Here is a 12,731-nt window from a genome sequence, read left to right as displayed (position 1 = left end):
TGGCATGTCCACAGAGGTGACAAAGATGACCAAAACTAGACCCTGCTCCCAAGAAACTTCTTTTCTAAAGCAGATTATCCTATTCACCTATAGTCTTGTTTAGTTGCAAATCTACTTTGCATACCAAGACTTTCTTTTCAAATAGTGCAAATGAAAACTTCTGAGTATCCACTGATTGGAAGATCAGAAACTCTCAATCAGTATATGGAGATGTAACTTGTTTAAACAAAATATAATCAGGCTTTTATTTCAGAAATTATATTTGGAAAAATCTAAACTGCTCCCTGATACCTTTTTGACTATGTAAATAAGACTTTTTCAGTTTAAATTATAAACCAGAATTGAAACTCAATGTCATACAATTTAATTCCTTTGTTTTTAAGAGGGAGTTAATTGTATATTATTAGCAGCCAAGTGTAGATTTTAAAATTAAGTTGGTTTTTTAAAAATCAGATTTGTCCTTTTGAATTCTAGCACGGGGTTATACAAGCAAGCTGTCAGTTCATTCCTATATATATTTTGACCTTAAGACAAGAACTTACATCACTAGGAAGTAATTTTCTAGGCTAGTATATTTTTAAGCTTTCGAGAACTCATAGAGGAGAAAGTTTCAAAAACAATTTACATTATTTTCAATAGCTATTTGCTAGTAGATATGATATTGGAAACCCATGAATTATCTGGATGGGGAAAACTGGTTTTCTTTAATTCCTAGATTTTTCCCGTTTTCAACCAGCACTTAGATTGACTCTGCTGCAAGAAAAAGACTGGAACTAAAAAGCTCCATGTTGTATTTTGAGGCATCATTGTTGTGTGTGTGTGTGTGTGTGTGTGCGCGTGTGTGCGTGTGTGTGTGTGTGTGTGTGTGTATTTTAAGATCACTCATGTCAGAGAAAAGTTTGTTTCATGACACTGGCCTCCACTCTATGTACTTGAACATTATTAAATTGAAATGTTAAGGATATTGATAGAAATACTTTAAAGATTCTTTTCAATACTTGCCTTCCTTATTAGGCAGAATTCTTAGCATATTTCCTCTTCTCTTGATGGTATTGATTATGCAGGTCATACCTCCAGACCAAGCCTCCTGCTAACCTCCACACAACTTCCAAAGTGATTTTTCTAATACACAAAAATGACCATGTCATTTCTGTGCTTCACAGCTTTCAGCTACTCTTTACCAACCACCAAAGAAAAAATCCAGATTTTTGTTTATGATACAAAAGGCTTCCATAATCTGAACCAACCTACTGTTTCTGGACTTAATTCTCAGTGTTAGACTCTGTGCTTGGATTGAAGAGAGAGATGAGAAGTGAATCTTATAACCTTTAAGAGTTCACAGATTGTGAACTGGTGCTGCTACTCAGTAACTGTAATGGTCTGGTTAATGCATAAAGCAGGAGTCACCATGGCATTTCAGAATCCCGGGTGATTATATCCAATGAACAAGTCTGTTTTGGTCATAATAAAGAAGCCTAGAACTGCCCTGGGAAGAGGAGATGGCTGTCAGGTAAATGAGCCTTGAAAAATTGTAGTAATAGCAGGAGAAGGAGGCTCTGCTGATAGTAATACAACTCATATGTCTGCAGGTAAATAATTATAACCCATGTTTTATGCAAAAATACCATCTCTTTAGCCTTTCCCCTGCCATCATGGAGCAGCCTCATGGAACTATCTGTACTCTTTAGTGTGGCTAAACCAAAACAAGGGATCATCACTGTGTTTACCTTGTGCCTGGCACTGTGTTAAATGCTTTACATATATTGCATTTAATCCTTAACAACCCTATAACGTAGCTGCTTTATTTTTCTCCATTGTCTAGATGAGGAAAATAGGGCTTAGAAAATCAGCTTAACCAAAGGTACATAATGAGTTAGTGGCAGAGCTAGATCTTGAACCCAGATCAGCTTTGTGACAGAGCCCATGTTCTTCTGTTGAGCCTTCCTCTAAGAGAATGGTTAGAAGTTTGGGAGTTTTTTTCTTTTTAAAATCGAGGATAGCTAACTCTAGAATTTTGAATGTCACACACCAGCTTTTTACAGGGTCCTTCCTCTTTTCTCTTTGATTCAAAGCCATACTGATTAAATGAAAGGGTATGATGACAACTTATTTCTTCTTTGATCTTCTCATATCCTCAACCTTAGTTCTTAGTGCTCCAGTATTACTAAGCCATTAAAATTGCTAAAAGTCAGATTATTTATTATTGCCTTAGTATAAAAATCCTATAAAATAAGGATTTTATAGTAAAAGAAATGTAGAGTAGAAATAACACCAAGATTAGAATCTGAAAACCTCATTTTCCAGTCCTGATTCTGCCCCTTTCTAGCTATGTATCCTTAGTCCAGCCTTTTCAACTATTTTGAGGTGTCTATTTTCTTAAGTTTAAATTGTCAATAACGTTTCCCCTGTGCCTCCCCTCATAGAACATATGGAATATTAAACCAATCAGTTTAGTCAGTAATTCAGTAAAAACAAAACAACCTCAAACATCTGTATCCTGAATTCTCTGACTTTTAAATTAATTTCTATAAAAACCCTCAGAGTACCATGTGAGAATAGTTGAAGAATTTCATTGATTTATCTCTGGAAAATTGAGCCTAACTGATCTCTCTATTTTGATTTGCAGGTTTTAATTTAGAATAGAGAATAGTTTTTTAAATACTATCAGTGTACCAATCACTTTATGTAAAAAATAGATATTTAAGACATATACTCAGAGGGAAAAGACTCTTGAAAACCTCTTTCCTCCCTTTCAGTTAATGAATTGTAATTATGGCAGTTAAGTAGGTGTGTATTCTTTAGTTATTATGAGATCCCTGATTGCTGGTTTCTCCACCAATGCACATTTTGAGAAAAAGTCATGAATAATATTTTCCTTCTTCAGCCTCCCCACAATTCTTTATTTTCTGATTCTAAATAGTTTTTTTTTTTTTTTTTTTTTTTTGCTGTGGCAGACTGGCTGGAATCACTTTGACCTTGGCCAGAACAAATAGAAGATTAATGAAACAGAGCTAACCCCTAGCTTCCGAATGACAGAGCTAGCTCACCATTCACAAGAGTCACCTTTCCTTTAATCCTTTTGCCCCTGAGTCTCAGTTCTTTCCTCCTAACTCTAATGTTCTCCTACTTCTCATGGGCTGGGGGAATTCCTTTGTATGTTGACCTGGAAACCTGGATTTAGTGGTCATTGGTGTGGATGCAGTACCTGTGAGGGATGATGTTGTCATCCAGGGAGAGCAAATGAATGTGAAAGAAAGGAACAATATCAATAGGACAATGCTGTGCATGGAAGACCTCATTTATTATTACAATTTAAATGTATTGCACCAAGTAATTTTCTTGTTGGTATTTGAAAGGTTTTCATTAGCTAAATATATAATTATACACATAAATAAAGTCTGACATTTACTGCAAAATCAGAAGGCTTAAGATCTTTGAAAAGAAAGGTGGATATACCTGATCTCAGAGTGGAAAGTCTTCCTAAACATGTTACCCAAGTCAGAAAACATAAAGAAACAAGATTGATAGATTATATATATATATATATATATATATATATATATATATATTCACATTAATCAAGTTTGAAAGACAAAAATAAAATAAGAAAAAGACATATAGTCAATATTCTTAATATATAAATAGCCCATATAGAAATCAGCAAATGATAAGCAAACCAATAACTGTCCAATGAACATGTTGTTATTGTTCAAAAGGTAAATCTTTTCAAAAGAAGGAAATGTATTATTATTTAATTATTATAATTTAAATGTACTTAACTAGTAACATGGAAATGTTAGCAGAAAATGGGTTAAGATAAGGAGACATTGCAGAGGATTTATTGTTGCAATGGAGTTCAAATTAAAGGAGCTAATAGTCTAATTAGAATATACTGTGTGGGTTCCACTATCAGTGGCATCAGTTACTCCCTAAGTTAATGATATTATAATAGAAAACCCATAATAAAATAAGCCAAAGGGTAACTGGAGTTGAAGCTATGTGTGCTCTAACTTGTTCTACTTTTAGGGAAGTTCTAGGCACAAGTTTGGGAGAGGTCTAGAACACGTTATAATAGGAAATTAAAAGGGAGTAGTATTGAGCTGTCAGCAAAACTTAAGAAACTTCTTGGGAAACTTCTTAGTCCTATTGGCATCAACCTGCCAATGAAGATATGGTTAGTGCAAATAATGTTTTGTGGATTCATATTGCCTCACCTGTTCTACTGAGCAGTCAGCAGTGCTTGGATGAAACTCGTGGATTTGGCAACTATAAAGAGACTTCTGACGTGATGGCTCTTGTAAACTACCTTGAGATTTTAATATTGATGTCAGTCTGCAGATTGGATTCCTTTCTTTTTTCTCTTCTGTTTTACTGCCACTAAAAAGGGCTGTGCCCTCCCAAAGGAGTTTAAAAAGATAGAATAGAGAGCAGAACATATGAGGAAATGTTAAAGCAAACTAGTAGTCAAATAAATGCAATTTTAAATAATAACTCTTCATCAAAAATTTTTTCAAAGTTCTTTTTTTAATGTTAATACTCTGTATTATCAGATACCACTGATTTCTTACCAAGATTCATCCCACCTCAACTTTTTTTTTTTTTTTTTTTTACTGACAGAATCCTTATGTTTACTCTACGATAGAATCCAGATAGGCTTAAGGTTTAGCTATAAAGTCTTTCTGGTAGTCCCATTCTTCTTATCAGCGACTGGTTTAGGAGAGGGCATGTCACCCATTTCCAGCCAGTGAGACCTGAGGGAAGTTTGCTATTGGGCTCCTGGGAAAGAGTTCCTCTTCCTAGGAAGGAGACACAAGGAGATATGATCCATTTTTATTTCTGGTTCTGGTCTTGCTGGGATGTTCAGCCCAGAACTGCTTCAACTATCTTGTAATCCTGAGGGCAAAGTAGAGAGAAGAAGAATGATTTTATTGAGCCATTTAATCAAGCAGTACTAAAAACTGCCTCCCTCCATCCTTCCCTCAATATTTCTTTCCTTCTTTCATTTCTCTTTCTTATTTTCTACGATGCATATATATAGGATAGAAAAATCTTGAGATTAAAAAAAGAAAATTGCTGCTACTTGAATGATATGTTGCAAATTGACAGAAGTGGGAACTCTATTAGATGATGACATGAATATTAGCAACTGTGATTAATACCAGAGAGGGAATTGGCAATGCAAAGAGAGAAGTAGACATTCGTATTTAGCACATAATTGTTTTCCCTAATGTTCCCTTTGAAAATATTTGTTGACAAATTTAGGTCTCAAATGATTGAAAATGAACATCTGGACTGTGTCACGGTCCCACTTAGAGTCAAATGTGATGGTGATCCTTGTGCAGTGAGAATGAAGGAGAACAGCAGATGGGGATGTCTTGGGAGTTTAGTGGCACCTACCTGGTTATAAAACTGAAAATTCCGTCCCTGTCCCTGATGCTGAATGAGAATAACGAGGACAAAGTTTTGAGGATAAAGGAAAGAGAAATTTAGTAATTTGCCAGCAAATGAGGAGGGCAGCAGACTAACATCTTGAAAATTAGTGTCCTGCTCTCTGAAAGAGGGTAGGTCTATTTAAGGAGAAATTTGAGGGTGGGGTTGGCAGGACTACATGACTGAGACTTCTCTGGGCTGGCGCTACTTCTTTTGATATTTCCGTGATTCTTGGCCATTACGGTTGTCTGCTTCCAGTCAAGATGTGCTGACTGTTTTTCTGCTGACTGCTTGGTCCTATGCACCTGTGACTCAAGAAGAGCTATTCAAACAATATAGCACTTATCAGCATAGTTAGCAGAGAGAAACAGCATGTGTACATTATTTGATTTAATGCATAAGTTAAAAGAGAAAGTTGTTAAATTTTTAACTCTATATTTGGCTATAGATGTTGCTTGTCCTCTTAGTGCAAGAAAACCCAGAAATAAATGGTGTTAAAAAAACTCTCCTCATGGCAAAGTTTGCTTCAGAGCATTTCCTTCCCCTATTCCCTCAGCTTGTAGAAGTTGGAAGTCTGCATTTGAAGTTTGATGTAAACCATATGGCATATTTTGGAGGCTCCTGAGATGTACAACATTGCTCTATATGTTCCTGCCTCCTCACCTTTCTTGTGCTGCTCTCTCTGCCTTTATTGCCCTTTCTTCCCCAAATGGTACCTGGCTCTAGGTTAAGAAATACTACCATTAGCAGTTATCTATAAATTCTAGCCTTGGACAGAAGACAAAAATCTTTATATTCCTCTCCAAAATATACAAGCCCTACCTATCTAATCTGAGAAGCAGAATGTGCATGATCATTGTATTGACAGTGTTACTTGTAAGCTCAGACTGGTGGAAAGACCAGATACACGCTCCTTGGGTAGATCGAGCAGGGTTTAATTATCATAAAAGGAAATCAGCACAATCATGATACACATTGCAGAGGTCAGCAACATATTTCAGGACAGATGGGGGTTCCTGCTTCTGAAATCCTCACCACTGGGTGCATAGTTACACATAATAACATCTGAATAAGAGTAATATTATTCTTAGTAGTCTTTCACTTTGCACTTAGACTTAAGTACACAGGACTGGATCAGTTCTCTAAGTAGACTGCCTGGATATGTGCTGGGGACCACTTCTTTGGAGCCAGGAGCACCTCTTTAAACTCAGATTTATACTGTGGAAATAAATGAAGACTAACCAAATGAAAGCAAGCAGAGGCTATTTATTCAGAGCTTGCTATAGTAAGGGAGTCAGCCACTGTCACTTGTGTTTTAGCAGAGACTCAAAGGCAGGCAGAGGAGCGGAAAAAAGAGAAGGTTTCGTGTATGCCCTGATTGGAAGCTGTTGGCATGAGGAAGCTGTAGGCAGGCTGGGGACAAATATTAGTAAAGCTGTCAGTTATTAATCAGGTCCTGGCCATTTGAGATCAGTTGTTACAGGGGTTACTGTTTGGCTTCCTGGACCATCACTGGAGATAGAAGTTTGACTTCCTGCAAGTCTGACTTATAGCAGGCTGGCTTCCTGGGGCTGGTTGATTTCCTGGCCAAGTTGTTGCAGGTTGTGGGTCAGAGATCTATTTCTATATATGATTTGGTCATTGTTATTTTTACATTAAACCTCTCAATACAGAACACAATATGATTATAGGAGGCGGTACAGTACAGTACACTACAGTGAAGCTAAGCCTAAACAGCCCCTATTCATCACTCTTGGTGCATGCAAACTATTGTATCCTGATCCTAGTATAATCAGTTTTTGTTTGTTTGTTTTGTTTTTTATACTGCAGGTTCTTATTAGTCGTCAATTTTATACACATCAGTGTATACATGTCAATCCCAATCGCCCAATTCAGCACACCACCATCTCCACCCCACCGCGGATTTCCCCCCCTTGGTGTCCATACATTTGTTCTCTACATCTGTGTCTCAACTTCTGCCCTGCAAACCGCTTCATCTGTACCATTTTTCTAGGTTCCACATACATGCATTAATGTACGATATTTTTCTCTTTCTGACTTACTTCACTCTGTATGACAGTCTCTAGATCCATCAACGTCTCAACAAATGACTCAATTTCTTTCCTTTTTATCGCTGAGTAATATTCCATTGTATATATGTACCACATCTTCTTTATCCATTCGTATGCTGATGGGCATCTAGGTTGCTTCCGTGACCTGGCTATTGTAGACAGTGCTGCAATGAACATTGGGGTGCATGTGTCTTTTTGAATTACGGTTTTCTCTGGGTAAATGCCCAGTAGTGGGACTGCTGGATCATATGATAATTCTCTTTTTAGTTTTTTAAGGAACCTCCATACTGTTCTCCATAGTGGCTGTATCAATTAACATTCCCACGAACAGTGCAAGAGGGTTGCCTTTTCTCCACACCCTCTCCAGCATTTGTTGTTTGTAGGTTTTCTGATGATGCCCATTCTAACTGGTGTGAGGTGATACCTCATTGCAGTTTTGATTTGCATTTCTCTAATAATTAGTGGTGTTGAGCAGCTTTTCATGTGCTTCTTGGCCATCTGTATGTCTTCTTTGGAGAAATGTCTATTTAGGGCTTCTGCCCATTTTTGGATTGGGTTGTTTGTTTCTTTAATATTGAGTTGCATGACTGTTTATATATTTTGGAGATTAATTCTTTGTCCATTGATTTGTTTGCAAATATTTTCTCCCATTCTGAGGGTTGTCTTTTCATCTTGTTTATGGTTTCCTTTGCCGTGCAAAAGCTTTGACATTTCATTAGGTCCCATTTGTTTATTTTTGTTTTTATTTCCATTACTCTAGGAGGTGGATCAAAAAATATCTTGCTGTGATTTATGTCAAAGAGTGTTCTTCCTATGTTTTCCTCTAAGAGTTTTATAGTGTCCGGTCTTACATTTACATCTCAAGTCCATTTTGAGTTTATTTTTGTGTATGGTGTTAGGGAGTGTTCTAATTTCATTCTTTTACATGTAGCTGTCCAGTTTTCGAGCACCACTTATTGTAGAGACTGTCTTTTCTCCATTGTATATCCTTGCCTCCTTTGTCATAGATTAGTTGACCATAGGTGCGTGGGATTATCTCTGGGCTTGCTATCTTGTTCCATTGGTCTATGTTTCTGTTTTTGTGCCAGTACCATATTGTCTTGATTACTGTAGCTTTGTAGTATAGTCTGAAGTCAGGGAGTCTCATTCCTCCAGCTCCATTTTTCTTCTTCAAGACTGTTTTGGCTATTTGGGTTCTTTTGTGTCTCCATACAAATTTTAAGATGATTTGTTCTAGTTCCGTAAAAAATGCCATTGGTAATTTGATAGGGATTGCATTGAATCTGTAGATTGCTTTGGGTAGTAGAATCATTTTCACAGTACTGATTCTTCCAGTCCACGAACATGGTATATAGATGGGTCTTGTTTTTGTATCCATTCAGCCAATCTGTGTCTTTTGGTTGGAGTATTTAGTCCATTCACATTTAAGGTAATTATTGATATGTATGTTCCTAGGACCATTTTCTTAATTGTTTTGGGTTTGTTTTTGTAGGCCATTTTCTTCTCTTGTGTTTCCCACTTAGAGAAGTTCCTTTAGCATTTGTTGTAGAGGTGGTTTGGTGGTGCTAAATTCTCTTAGCTTTTGCTTGTCTGTAAAGCTTTTGATTTCTCCATCAAATCTGAATGAGATCCTTGCTGGGTAGAGTAATCTTGGTTGTAGGTTCTTCCCTTTCATCACTTTAAGCATATCATGCCACTCCCTTCTGGCTTGTAGAGTTTCTGCTGAGAAATCAGCTGTTAGTTAGCCTTATGGAAGTTCCCTTGTATGTTATTTGTCGTTTTTCCCTTGCTGCTTTCAATAATTTTTCTTTGCCTTTAATTTTTGCCAATTTGATTACTATGTGTCTTGGTGTGTTTCTCCTTAGGTTTATCCTATATGGGAGTAGCTGCGCTTCCTGGACTTGTGTGGCTATTTCCTTTCCCATGTTAGGGAAGTTTTTGACTATAATCTCTTCAAATATTTTCTCGGGTCCTTTCTCTCTCTGTTCTCCTTCTGGGACCCCTATATTGCGAATGATGTTGCGTTTAATGTTGTCCCAGAGGTCTCTTAGGCTGTCTTCATTTCTTTACATTCTTTTTTCTTTATTCTGTTCTGCAGCAGTGAATTCCACCATTCTGTCTTCCAGGTCACTTATCCATTCTTCTGCCTCAGTTATTCTGCTATTGATTCCTTTTAGTGTAGTTTTCATTTCAGTAATTGTATTGTTCATCTCTGTTTGTTTGTTCTTTAATTCTTCTAGGTCTTTGTTAAACATTTCTTGCATCTTCTTGATCTTTGCCTCCATTCTTTTTCCGAGGTCCTGAATCATCTTCACTATCATTATTCTGAATTCTTTTTCTGGAAGGTTGCCTACCTCCACTTCATTTAGTTGTTTTTCTGGGGTTTTATCTTGTTCCTTCATCTGGTACATAGCTCTCTGCCTTTTCATCTTATCTATCTTTATGTGAATGTGGCTTTTTTTCCCCACAGGCTGCAAGATTGTAGTTCTTCTTGCTTCTACTGTCTGCCCTCTGGTGGATGAGGCTATCTGAGAGGCTTGATGGGAGGGACTGGTGATGGGTAGAGCTCTCTCTCTCTCTTTTTTTAATATTTATTTATTTATTTATTTATTTGTCTGTGCCAGGTCTTAGCTGCGGCACGTAAGATGTTCGTTGCCATGTGCAGGATCTTTAGTTGTGACATGCGGGATCTTTTGTTGCAGCATGCGAACTCTTAGTTGCAGTATGTAGGATCCAACCAGGGATTGAACCTGGGCCTCCTGCATTGCGATCGTGGAGTCTTAACTTCTGGAGCACCAGGGAAGTCCCAATCCTGGTATATTCTTAAACTTAGCAATGCAGAGCCAGAATGGGGTCACTTTGCCAGAAGCCTCCGGGAGTCATGCTAACAAACGCTTAGATCAGCTGTAAAGTTTATCCTGAAATTAGAAAAGTAATATGAACAAGAAATGGAAAGCAAACAGAAGTGATGACTGGTTGTTCTCCCAAAACACCTTCATGGCCATCATGTTTCATCCACAAATCTTAATGCAACCACTGTGTAAGCCTTTGCAGTAGCTCTCCACTGCTATCTCTCAGGTTTAAATGATTTAGGACTGTGTCATCTGATAAAGCTACTCATGGAGCTGTAATGATAAGTTGGGAAACTTGCTGAAGGATTTAATGATATATTCTGACAGCTAAATCGCCCTTGGACAGGATACCACATGCATGTGCTCAGAGACTCTTTCTGGGAATTGTAGAGGTACTGCTACGTCCTTGGCATGGGAGTTTAGATTGGAAGGAAGCAAAAGACACTGAAAAGTAAATGAGCCAATCTTTCTCCCTTGGGTTTTGTTTGAACAGGAAGAGAGATTAATTGTCAATTACTGAACTTATTTTTATACATGCATTTAAAAATATAGTGCTTCAGTGGCTAACAATGAGTAGTAACAGTAATGAAACTTTGACAGTGTTTTCGTACCATTCATTTAGAAACACTTCTGCTTGCATTACCAGAGGCCGTATTACTTAAGCTTCCCCAACCCCCAGCTGTCTGAGATGTTGTATGAATCCTGTGTCTCAAGTAATTTCAAGTGAGATTGAAGAACAAACTAATTTCAACTCAATCTAATCGAATAAGCATTTGATGACGGCATACCTTGTTCTGAGCACTGTCATCTTATATATTATCAAGGCATGATATTTTATTCCTGATCTTGAAACATAAAGAAGTGCAAGTTAAAGAATACATTGGGCCTTCCCTGGTGGCGCAGTGGTTGAGAGTCCGCCTGCCGATGCAGGGGACACGGGTTTGTGCCTGGGTCCAGGAAGATCCCACGTGCCGCGGAGCGGCTGGGCCCCTGAGCCATGGCCGCTGAGCCTGTGCGTCCAGAGCCTGTGCTCCACAACGGGAGAGGCCACAACAGTGAGAGGCCCGCGTACCACAAAAAAAAAAAAAAAAAAAAATAATACGTTGGAAAAGCTTCATATGAACCACTAGTAAAATTAAAAGTAGTTTCACTTTTGAAGTCAATGGGAAATATAGTAGCAAATAAAGCATACTCCATAGAGTAGACAGAAATAAAAGGAAAGCAAGAAAATATTGAAAAAAAAAAGATAATATAACTAGACAAAAAATAAGTTATAACAAAGAAAATGGTTTAAATTTCCTTTGTGAAAAGGAAAGATTAACTATATTCTATCTATAAATGAACCCTATCCTAAATGATGCTAGATGACTAAGAATAAAAAGTGAGGTGAGATGCACCAGGAAAACACAAATAACCACAGAGTAGATGTTTCAATATTAATCTCAAACAAGTGTAATTCAAAGTCAAAATAATTAAAATGGAATGAAGGACACAATTTTACATTGATGAAAATAGCAATCAAAATATCCTCTTTTAGCAAAGATTATAAGAACTAGGCTCATTGGAGAGTATAAACTAGCAGACTTTTTTCAGCCCTCTTCTACTTAATGTCAGTCATCAGTCATATGACTGATAGGGCCATCTGACACCATTCACTTCACCTTCCCAATCCACTTGCTGCTCATTAGGGATACTTTCTGTACATCAAGATGTGGCTTATCATCTTTGGGCATTTTTTAGTATAACTTTCTGAAATATCACTTCTTTTAGTTTTCTTTTGCTGCATAACAAATTACCACAAATTTAATGGCTTAAGACAACACTCATATAATAGCTCACGGTTCTATAGGTCAGAAGTCTGGGCAGACTTCACTTGTTCCCTAAAGAGGGTTTCACATGGCCAAGATCAGGTGTCAGCTGGACTGGGCTCTTTATGGAGTATCGGGGAAAGAAATCACTTCCAAGCTTATTCCGGTTGTTGACAGAACTCACTTCCCTACAATTGTAGGACTGGAGTGTCCATTTTCCTACTAGCTGTCAGATATGGACCACTCTTATAGCTCCTAGAGGCCACTCTCCCATCGTTTAAATGGCTCCTCCATCTTCAAAACTAGCAACAGTGCCTTGAATCCTTCTGTTTTAGATCTCTCTGAGCTTCCCTTCTGCCAATGGACAGAGAAAACTCTCTGCATTCAAAGGACTTGTGTGATTAGATTAAGTTCACCTGGATAATCTCCCTTTTGGTTAACCCAAAATCAACTGATTAGTACTTTAAATTGCATCTACAAAATCCCATTTGCCATGTAATATAACATAATCACAGATGTAATATTGTATTCATCATATTCGTACCCAGATTAGAGCAGGAAATCTTGGT

At 37.5% G+C, this 12,731-nt stretch overlaps 1 protein-coding gene across 6 annotated transcripts in view; it reads left to right on the top strand.

Moving 5' to 3' along the window:
* The window catches only part of CFAP95 (cilia and flagella associated protein 95), a 122,367-nt gene that overhangs the window by 13,270 nt on the left and 96,366 nt on the right, over positions 1-12,731 (top strand). The window lies entirely within an intron of this gene.

The sequence above is a fragment of the Aethalodelphis obliquidens genome, unplaced genomic scaffold (genome assembly GCF_003676395.1).
Source record: "Aethalodelphis obliquidens isolate GAN/ISIS:26980383/991018 unplaced genomic scaffold, ASM367639v1 scaffold7, whole genome shotgun sequence".
NCBI classification, from domain to species: domain Eukaryota; kingdom Metazoa; phylum Chordata; class Mammalia; order Artiodactyla; family Delphinidae; genus Aethalodelphis; species Aethalodelphis obliquidens.
Note: the sequence above shows the minus strand (reverse complement) of the source record. Positions and strands in the feature narration are given on the sequence as shown.